This window comes from Pyrus communis, chromosome 15 (assembly GCF_963583255.1).
Source record: "Pyrus communis chromosome 15, drPyrComm1.1, whole genome shotgun sequence".
NCBI classification, from domain to species: domain Eukaryota; kingdom Viridiplantae; phylum Streptophyta; class Magnoliopsida; order Rosales; family Rosaceae; genus Pyrus; species Pyrus communis.
The window spans coordinates 10,814,041-10,825,011 of record NC_084817.1 but is presented as its reverse complement, the minus strand read 5'-3'; the positions used below and the strand labels follow the sequence as shown (position 1 = coordinate 10,825,011).

Sequence of the window (10,971 nt, the reverse complement as noted above, 5' to 3'; positions counted from 1 at the left end):
CATATGTTTGGGTGTATCCCTTAGCTACCAACCTTGCTTTGTACCTGTCTAATGATCCATCGGCTTTGTATTTGACAGTAAACACCCACCGACATCCAACTGTTTTTTTTCCTTCTGGTAAGGACATCACCTCCCAGGTATTATTCTTTAGTAATGCCAACATTTCTTCATCCATTGCTTTTGCCCACTTTGGATCCTTTAGAGCCTTCTCCACACGGGTTAGTACTCGAATAGCCTCCATATTGTCCACCAAGGTTTTGCGTTCTGGTGCAAGACCATTGCAGGAGACATAGTTGGCTATTGGATACTTCACTTTGCCTTCCGGAGAAAACCTGTCAGGTGGCACACCCCGATTTTGTCTCGGTGGCAGCTTATATGCATTTACATCATTACTCGCGTTAGTTACATAATCATCCACAATACTTACCTCAGGTATATCCAGAGAAGATTCATTGGGCAGCACTGTGGAGCTAGAGAGAGAGGGGGTTACGTCCGCAGACTTATCAACAATCTGCCCTGACTGCAGATCACTATCACTCTCGGCTGCAATCACTCCTGACTGCATGCCGCTCTCGGCAACAATCTGCAGTGGCATTCCAGCCCCATTATAACGCACGGCATCTATGATCACTGCCTCATTATGCACGGCATCAGCTACAATGTTCCCTCCCAAGTCCAACCATTCCAGATCACCACTACAGCTCGCCCCCTGGTGATCTGAAGATGAAGATACGGGAGCATAAAAATACTCCGATTCAGAAAAGGTCACATCCATGGTAACATACATATGCCGAGTCTCAGGGTGATAACATTTATATCCTTTTTGGTGAGATGAGAAACCAACAAACACACATCGGAGGGCACATGGATCCAACTTAGTGCGATGAATTTTCTGAATATGCACATAAGCCACACACCCAAATACCCGGGGGGGGGGGGGGTGAGAGTATGAGTAGATACCACTGGAACATGGTGAGTGAGGGCTTGAAGAGGAGTGCGAAAATCAACCACCCGAGAGGGCATACGATTAATCACGTAGACGGCATAAGTAACTGCTTCAGGCCAAAAACTCTTAGGAACCGATGCGCCCAGAAGGAGAGCACGTGCCGTTTCTAAGATATGGCGATTTTTCCGTTCAGCCACCCCATTTTGCTGTGGAGTATAAGGACAGGTTGTTTCATGGAGAATGCCTTGATCACACAGAAACTCTGACAACTCACAATTAATATACTCACCCCCATTATCAGAACGGAGAACTTTAATCACAGACAAGTATTGTGTCCGAATCATCTGAAAAAAAAATCGAAATACCATACCAACATCACTTTTATTTTTTAACACATACAGCCACGTCATACGAGTGCAGTCATCCACAAACGTAACAAACCACTTAATCCCAGAAGAAGTAACAACAGGGGAGGGTCCCCAAACATCCGAGTGCACAAGTGCAAATGGTAAAGCTCTTTTATTCATACTAGGAGGAAACGAAGCACGATGGCTTTTAGCAAGAATACATACTTCACAATGTAAGTCTGATTCATTTATTCCACTAAATAGACTAGGTAACATATGCCGTAAATACCCAAAAGATGCATGCCCTAACCGACGATGCAACAACCACACTTCTTGTAAATTACTAGACCGGGACGCTCGAACTGCATTAGCTCTGCCAGAAACAACGTCGTCCACATAGTACAACCCCTCTCTCTTAGTGCCACGCCCAATTATCTCCTTGGTCTGAATATCCTGAAGTAGACAAAAGGACGGATACATTAGAACAACACAATCCAATTGTTCAGTAACCTGTGGTATGGACAACAAGTGATGGGATAAAGAAGGAACAAGCAAGCAATGATGTAAAGGAAGTGACGGGGTGAGATGCACAGTGCCGGCACCACACACGGGTGCCAAAGTACCATTGGCAGTTGAGATATTTTTTCTGTGAGATGTAGTCATGTATTGAAACATATTTTTATCATATGTCATATGATCAGTTGCCCCAGAGTCCAGAATCCAACCTGTATGGTGCTGAATTTCGGAGGCTAAGAGAACACGTCCCACGGTACCTGTGTCGGAAGACGAGTCACCTCGAGTACGAGTCAACAAATTGTGACTAGAGTCACTTGGGCTAGGCACGGCTTCCTGGACTGTTGGTGTGGCCGTAGCAAGGGAGGCACGGCCTCCACTGGACCCGGCTGCTCCACGCTCCTTGGCACGCAATTTTTTCTTTAATTCTAGAAACCAATCAGGCACCCCATGCTTAGTAAAACATGTATCTTCAGTATGACGGGTTTGTCCACAAAAAGTACACTTCAAATCATCTTTATTTTCTCGGTTGAAGGGACGAGAATTGAAAGATTGAGTAGAAGAATTACTAGGACGAGAAGCACCAACTGGCCGAGAGATCATGGCCATGGACGGCAACCCTCCGTGATTATTATTTCCACCCATCATAGTAGCATGTCGTTGAGCTTCACGCCGAACAACAGAAACCACCTCCTCAACAGATGGTAGGGGCTGAGTACGTAAAATATCACTACGCACTTTATCAAACACATCATCCAAACCCGCCAAAAAAGCATACACACAATCAATCTGACGTTCTTCTCGAAGTGTCTTGAGATCCACAGCACATTCCATCTTGATTGGTCTCCGTTGATCTAACTCCTGCCAAACGGACTTGAGATCAGCATAATACACGCCAATTGGCCGGCCCTCTTGACGAAGTCTGAACGATTTAACCTTCAATTCATAAATCTGAGAAATATCTGAGCCATCATAATAAGTTCGAGCCACCTCTTCCCAAATTTCTTTAGCGGTACGCAGGTGAATAAAAAATCCCATGATAGCAGGTTCCATGGAATTGATCAACCACCCTTTTACTATTGCATTCCCTGTCTCCCACGTCTCATACTCAACACTATTCTCAGCAGGTTCCTTGGTGCTCCCAGTCACAAAGCCCTTCCTACCGCGTCCAGCAATGTGCATCTCCAAAACTTTGGACCAAAGAGGATAATTTGATCCATTTAATTTCACAGTATTTGGTACAGCAGACGCATCACTCTGAATAACAACCGGATTCAATACTGGATTATTGGTTGAGTTACTGCCCTCTAACTTCAACATGCCACTGCCTCCTTCTGATGCCATTCGACTTTACTCACAAAAAAAAAAAAAAAGCAAGACTGATACTGAGATTCACCACACTGCCAGAAAAACACAGCACACCCACGCAGCACTACCACACATACACGGCAACACTGCAGAAAAACACTGCAGAAAACCACACTGCAGAAATCGCAGCAATACCACACACACACAGCAACACTGTTTGCTGCAGAAAAATTGCAGAAAAACACTGCAGAAAACGCAGCAATACCACACACACACAGCAACAGTGTTTGCTGCAGAAAAATTGCAGAAAAAACGCACCACCCACACTGCTGCACACGCAGCAAGATTACACACACACGGTACCACTGTTTTCTGCAGAAAATTTGCAGAAAAACAGTCAACCAAGCACAGCGGAAAAACTAGGGTTTCGGCGCTCTTGATACCAAATAGAACTTTTACGGGAATTTTTTTCATATTGCTTCTTTAGAAATATATATATATATATATATATATATACAATCAGTGTTCAACTAGGAAACTAAATAAAGCTTATAAACAACCTACTTAATAAAGGACTCCTACTATTTACATTCCCTTTTTTCCTAATATTGACTCATGACTAACACATTTTTACTTCCTACCTCCCTTCTCTCTCTTTTTATTTGCTATGTATTTTTCTCTAATCTCGTAATGTTTATTGGGTCATCCAATTCGTGAAGCTTTCACTGTTTTATTTTTCACTGCCAATATTGTGTTTGGAAATTGAAATTGAGCAGAAGGGTTAGGGGATTGCTGCAAAATTTCTCTAAGAAAAAAAAAATCAGCGTGTCTAGTGAGAAAGAGTGTTATACTTTATTCTATGCATCAAGCCTTGTCTTTGGCTTGATAACATTGCTCTTCTTGTACCCATTATTTTGATATAGTGGGAGATTGATCGCTGGTCCGTGCACGTAGGGCACAAATTGCCAAACAACGGAAATTCTTGATGTCTATCTTTTCACTTTACATTGTATTTTTTTCCATATTGTAGTACTGTCGATCCTAACATCTATATTATTGTATACCGACTTTCCTTCTTCAAGAGCATAAGAAATAGAGTTTTGTATGAACTTGGTGCATTCCATTTGAATTCTTTCAAGGCATTAGGGGTGGGATGTGTAAAGGTCTATGTGTGTTTTCTCTTACAAAAATCGGGTGTGGATATTTTTGATTCGTGGGTTAATTTTGTCAATTATTTTGATTAGTTTTGATTGTTGTCATATACTCTCAATGGTTGGTTGAGCTTGTCGAAAATATCATAGTGAAAAATTTGTTTGTTGTTGTGTTAGTGATCAACAGCTCGTTGTCAGGAATTATGATTTGGAGCAACAAACACATCAGCAATAAAAATGGAAGGAAGTAACGAAGCTCCACATGACATCGAAAACCCATACATTCCGTTAGCAAAATCAATGAATCAGGAGTTGGATGTTTTGGCTCCCTTGTCCTCTTCGTGTTGTATCTACAGAGTTCCTGAACGACTGCGGCGTGTAAGTGAAAAGGCCTACACACCTCAAGTAGTCTCTATAGGTCCTCTTCACCATGGAAAGGAAGGCCTACAAGCCATGGAAGAGCACAAAAGCGGTACCTACGACATTTTATACGCAGAACCAGGGTCGGCTTGGAGGACTATATAAAGATATAAAGGACCAAGAGGGCAAGATACGCAGTTGTTATGCAGAAACTATCGAGTTTAGCAGTGATGACTTTGTGAGAATTGTTCTAGTGGATGCAGCATTCATTATTGAGGTCTTGTTGAGGCACCGTTTCCATGAATTGCAGGACGAGAATGATCGTATATTTAACAAACCATGGATACTGCAGGACGTATGGCCTGACATACGGCTGCTTGAAAATCAGTTGCCATTCTTCGTTCTTGAGGATCTTTTTGACCCAGACAAAATCGATGTACCTTCTGATAGTAACTGGACTGAGAGGCTTTCAGTAATCAAACTTTCTCACGTATTCTTCAAAGATCTGATGCATATAGAAGGAGCGGATGGAAATTTGGATAAAATGTGTGCTTATAAAGCAGAACATTTTGTCGATTTTTGTAGAAACTTATATCTACACCTACCACTAGAACGGCAGGCTAAAGGGAACTCGAAACTCTAAACATGCCAAGCATCACAGAGTTACACCGGGCAGGAGTCAAGTTTAGAGTGGGATCAGCCAAAAACTTACTCGACATACAATTCAATGATGGAATTCTAGAAATTCTAAAATTGACAATTAGTGATGAAACAGAACCTACTGTCAGAAACCTCCTTGCCTTTGAACAATGCCACTGTATGGAGAATTACATGAATGACTATGTTGTCATCATGGATTGTTTCGTGAACACTGCTAAGGATGTGGAGTTGCTTGTTAAGCACGAAATTATTGAAAATAGGCTTGGTGACAGCAGTGGAGGGTCTACTCTGATTAACAACCTTGCCGATGGGGTCATAGTGGAATTGAACGACTTCTATTTTGCTACTCTTTGTGAAGACCTGAACAAGTACTGCAAAACTTCATGGCACAAATGGAAGGCAAATTTAAGACAAAATTATCGCATCACGCCTTGGGCAACTCTATCTATTGCTGCAGCTGTTTTGTGATGTGAAATATTCTAACACTCAAATTAAACCCTATTTGTGACAATTGTAGTAGATATGTAAGTAGGGATCGTTCTAGACTGGGGATTAAGTAGGGATGCTAATTTATATAAATAAGACTCAAAAACACTATACTAGACTCTATAGACTCAAAACTAACTTTGGACACTTAAAACAGCAACCAATAATAAAAAAGACTCAAATTTAGACTCAATAAGTGTTTTGGACGAAAATAGGACTTGACTTGACTCAAAAGACTCAAGGAAAACAAGTTTTGACGCAAATATGAAGACTAAGTGAAAAGGGGATTGTTTTTGACGAATTTTAAACTTAAAACAAAAACTTTATAGAAAACACTCTTGAAAAACGAATTTAAGTAATATAAATGGGTGAAAGGCTAGTTAGAGGGTCCTTCTCCACACATGATATATGCATACAAACCAATGTCCAATTATTATTCCTTTAGACTATGAATGACAACACCCCAAATTAGTTGCATCGCACAACTAACCCTCAAGTTTTCCTTATTTCTTTGAATTAGATGGAATACGCATCTAAACCAAATTTTCTTTTTCAAGTTCTTTATATGAGACGCATAACAAAGATACATATCAAAAGTCATTAAGTTTTGTGAAAACTATAAGCATTGACAAGGCATTCATCACTATGAAACGCATGAGACTCATACCAAGGATTTACTTAATGCGATTGTGACTAGCAACCTCCACTACTTGTGAATATAAGTGAATAACTATTACGTGAAACCCCCTTATATTCTAGCGTCAAATTCATGCATGCAAATTAAGTGTTAACCCCCAACCCACATACATAAACCAGTTTTAATAACTTAGATAAGCAAATCACATTCATGCCTTAAGAAATAATAACCGGACGTAATCAATTCATATAAAACATATAGGTGTAGAGGAAGGATTGCAACTCTTAAACCTACAAGGAATGGTCCACATGCGGCAAACAAATGGATAAGGCTTCTAGAAACTGAAATAGGTGTTTAAATGTGTAATTATTCCCCTCTAATTAGCTAGATTTAAGTCCTAACCTGATTTGGATAGGATAGGATAGGATAATGTTAGAGTTAGGAAAGGATAAGGTTGGTTAGGATAGGATAGGATAAGATAAGGTTGGATAAGGTTCCTTATTTCTTGCTATTTCCTTATCTTCTTTGCATTAGGACTTCATCCACCAGATTTGTAGCCTTTCCTAGCCCTTCTTGACTTCAATTTCGTCCATCCTCTATGCTCCATAGTTAAGCTATCCAATCCATGCCCAAAAATGCTCCATTTAGCTCCAAAATGCCCTTTCTTGCTCCTTTTGCCATTAGGACCTAAAAACATACGAAAATAGCTTAAAAGACTAAAATAAATAGTAATTAACTCGCTAAATGCAAGGAAACAACATAACTAAGTAGCATAAATATGCTCCTATCGTTTTGCTCCTCGTAGTCACTCTCATACAGGCAGTGTGCTCTATTGTCTCAGTTCTTATTGGAAGAAGATCGGGAAGAAGATCTACTTTCTGTCAATTACCCTAACGGGCATGGGTGTGTGCATGGGGTGCTATCATTTACCCTAGCCGGTAGGTAGCATGGGTGTATGCATGGGGTGTTGTCTAACAACTTGAAGTATGACTGTCATTCTCACTAATTCAAGGGATTTGCTGATCTTGCTTTAGTTGTTATGTGATTAGGCGTAAATCAAGGAAGGAAGATTGTTTCTTGTTCCTTGTTTTTCTCTTCTTCCCACACTCATATATATGAGCTATCTTTGTACTTTGTTTCAATATAATAGCAAATACACCTTCAAAACTCAATATGGTATTAGAGCAGTGATCCTAATCGACCTGCTTCTGAGTAGTTTCTTGAGAGATATGTGAGTTTTTTCCTGATTCTCTATTATGGCCGAAGAGAGTTCAAGCATGGCGAAGAAGTTAGCTCCCATGCTACGCCATCTTCATTTCATTTAGATGTTGATGTCAACCCAAATCAATGTCTCAGTTCTGTCTTATTAAATGAGTTCAATTATCTTCCCTGGGAGAGAGCAATCACTCTTGCCTTGGGAGGACGATCGAAACTTGGTTTTGTTAATGGTGTTATTCCAGCGCCTGATGTGTCCTCACCAGATTACAATGACTGGTTGTGCAAGGACCAGTTGGTCATGTCATGGTTACTAAATTCTATGGATCAAAAGATTGCAAAAATTTTCAGCTATGCTGAATCCTCCTACATCATTTGGAAAAATCTCAAAGAAATGTATGGGAATCAGAATAATGCAGCTCGAGTGTTCCAGTTAAAAAAGGATATTGTGGGTCTTCAACAGGAAGGAAACCCATTTGTGTAGCATCTTAGGAAGTTAACCACCATGTGGAACGAGTTGAATGTCTATCGGCCACACACCATTGACGCTGTCGTGTTGACCAAGAAAGCTGAGGAAGACAAAATATTTCAACTTCTTGCGAGTTTAAGTCCTGAATACGAAGATCTCAAGAGTCATGTCCTCATGAATCCTGATCTTCCCTCTTTCTCAAGTGTGTGTGCCATGATTCAAAGGGAAGAAACTCACAGAAAAATCATGACTATGGAATTAAAGGCAAATATACCAGAAGCTAGGGTATATCTCTCTAACCACAGAACTGGTGACGAGAAGGGCTATAAAGGAAAGAAACCTATTGTAAAATGTAGCTACTGTGATACTGGTGGACATACACGAGATCATTGCTGGATTCTCCACCCTGAGCTAAGGCCCAAGTCTTCGAGGGACAACAACAAGGGTTTCCCTAAGAGTTTACACAACTCACCCTACAAGGCAAATCATACCGTCACCACTCATTCCGAGGGAGCACAGAAGTTCACCTCCAATCCAGCCAACCTGATAAATGAATTTGCTGCCTTCCTCCACAAGAAACAAGGTCATGGAGATAATGAAGGATCAACTAATCAAGGTGACAACAAAAAAGCTGCTCTACTCGGGCAGTTTGCTGGTTTCTTGGCTGAAAATGAAGGTGTGACACAACAAGATATTCCAGGTATCTTACAATCCTTCTCAACTGCTCTTAAAGTCGGTAATGTGCACGATTATTAGATTATAGATTCAGGAGCTATTGATCATATGACTAACAAGTTTACAAATCTGCATAATTTTGAAAAACTCTCATGTCCATCTCAAGTGTCAGTTGCAATGACAAGGGTGATATGGTTGTAGGGAGAGGGAAAACACATTTGATTTTTAGTGATGTCGAGTCTGAGGCTTTTTATGTTCCCTCTTTCCTTTTTCAACTCTTATTTGTTGGAAAAATCACAAACTCACTAAACTGTCTTGCTATTTTCTCCCCAAAAACTGTGGTTTTTCAGGATATCACCATCAAGAAGACGATTGGTGAAGGTTTTTTCCTAAATGGTCTCTATTACCTTTCCAAGCATGTCCAAACTCCCAAGGTTTTTCAAGTCACTTCAAGCCTGGTTCAAGAACAACAACTTTGGCACCAACGACTTGCACATCCTTCTGATAAAGTTCTGTCCTTTTTGTTTCTAAACCTGTGCAAAGTTACAAGTTCCTGTGATGTTTGTCACTTCTCTAAGTTCACTAGATTACCTTTCACTTCCTCCTTGTCTAAGGCTAGTAATCCGTTTGAAATCGTGCATTCTAATGTTTGGGGACCAGTCCTAGAGTCCTTTGACGGATACAAATATTTTGTAACTTTTGTGGATGATTTCACAAGGATCACTTGGTTGTATCTTTTAAAATTTAAAAGTGAAGTGCTGGAAGTGTTTCAAGATTTTCATAGACCTGTAAACACACAATTTTCTTCAAACATTCATGTCTTACGATCTGATAATGGCTCCGAATATATGTCTCATAACATGGCTCACTATCTAAGCACACATGGTATATTACATCAAACTAGTTGTATTGGAACACCTCAACAAAACAGGGTAGCAGAAAGGAAGAATAGAGATCTACTTGAAAAAACTAGAGCTCTTATGTTTCACTCGAATATGCTTAAAAAATTATGGTAACAAGGTGTTCTTACTGCTGCATATCTCATCAATAGTTTACCTAGCAAGATATTGAACTTCAAATCACTTTATGAGGTATTGCAAGATAGACAGATCAATTTATCCCATTTGAGAGTGTTTGGATGTACATGCTTTGTTCACATTCAAGCACCAAATCATGACAAGCTAGGTCCAAGGGCTGCCAAATGTGTTTTCCTAGGCTATTCATCCACTCATAAAGGTTACAAATGTTACAATCCAACAACTAGGAAAATAGTTGTTTCAAGAGATGTGAAATTTGAAGAAACCATGCCTTACTTCACTCAACCTCTGGACTATTCTATAGAGGGGGAAAATTTGCTTGATTTGTTCCCAATACCATATCCCAGTGAAGAGGATACAACAGATATTTCAAGGGACCAGGTATTGAATGAGGATGATATTAGCAACCTGCAGAATTCTCCACATGTGGTCTCTGAAGAACCTATCTCACCAGAACCCTCAAGTAGTCCCTCCAACCAAGAAACTGCTCATGTACTAGCAATTCAATCTCCAAAAGTTCATCGAAATCCTCCCCGTGAGAGGAAACTTCCATCCAAGTTACATGATTATGTAACTTACAATGCCAGGTACCCCTTGACTTCTGCTATTGATTACAGCAAAGTTTCATCCTCTTTTGCTGTATTCCTCAGTGCAATTACTGAAACTAGTGAACCATAAAGCTTTCAAGAAGCTAATCTACATAGTGAGTGGAGAACTGCTATGGCAGAAGAGCTTCAAGCTCTTCATGAAAACAACACCTGGACTATAGTGAAACTTCCCAAAGGGAAGAAGGCTGTGGGAAGTTGTTGGGTATACAAGACCAAGTTCCATTCAGATGGCACGATTGAAAGGAAAAAGGCTCGTTTGGTTGCTCGAGGATTTACACAAACCTATGGAGTGGATTACAAGGAGACATTTGCTCCCGTGGCAAAGATGAACACTGTGAGGGTGCTGTTATCTGTTGCTATTAACCATGCATGGCCTATCTTTCAAATGGATGTTAAAAATGCTTTTCTGCATGGTGAACTTGAAGAAGAAGTTTTCATGAAACTGCCTCTAGGTCATCCTCAATCAAACAATCCAGAAATAGTGTGCAAACTTCATAAATCCATTTATGGTCTCAAGCAAAGTCCACGTACATGGTATGCCAAGCTCAGTCATGTTCTA

General features: G+C 40.3%; 1 pseudogene; it reads left to right on the top strand.

Annotated features, from left to right (window-relative positions):
• Positions 1-4,479: 4,479 nt before the first annotated feature.
• Positions 4,480-8,107, top strand: LOC137717045 (UPF0481 protein At3g47200-like; annotated as a pseudogene).
• Positions 8,108-10,971: the final 2,864 nt, after the last annotated feature.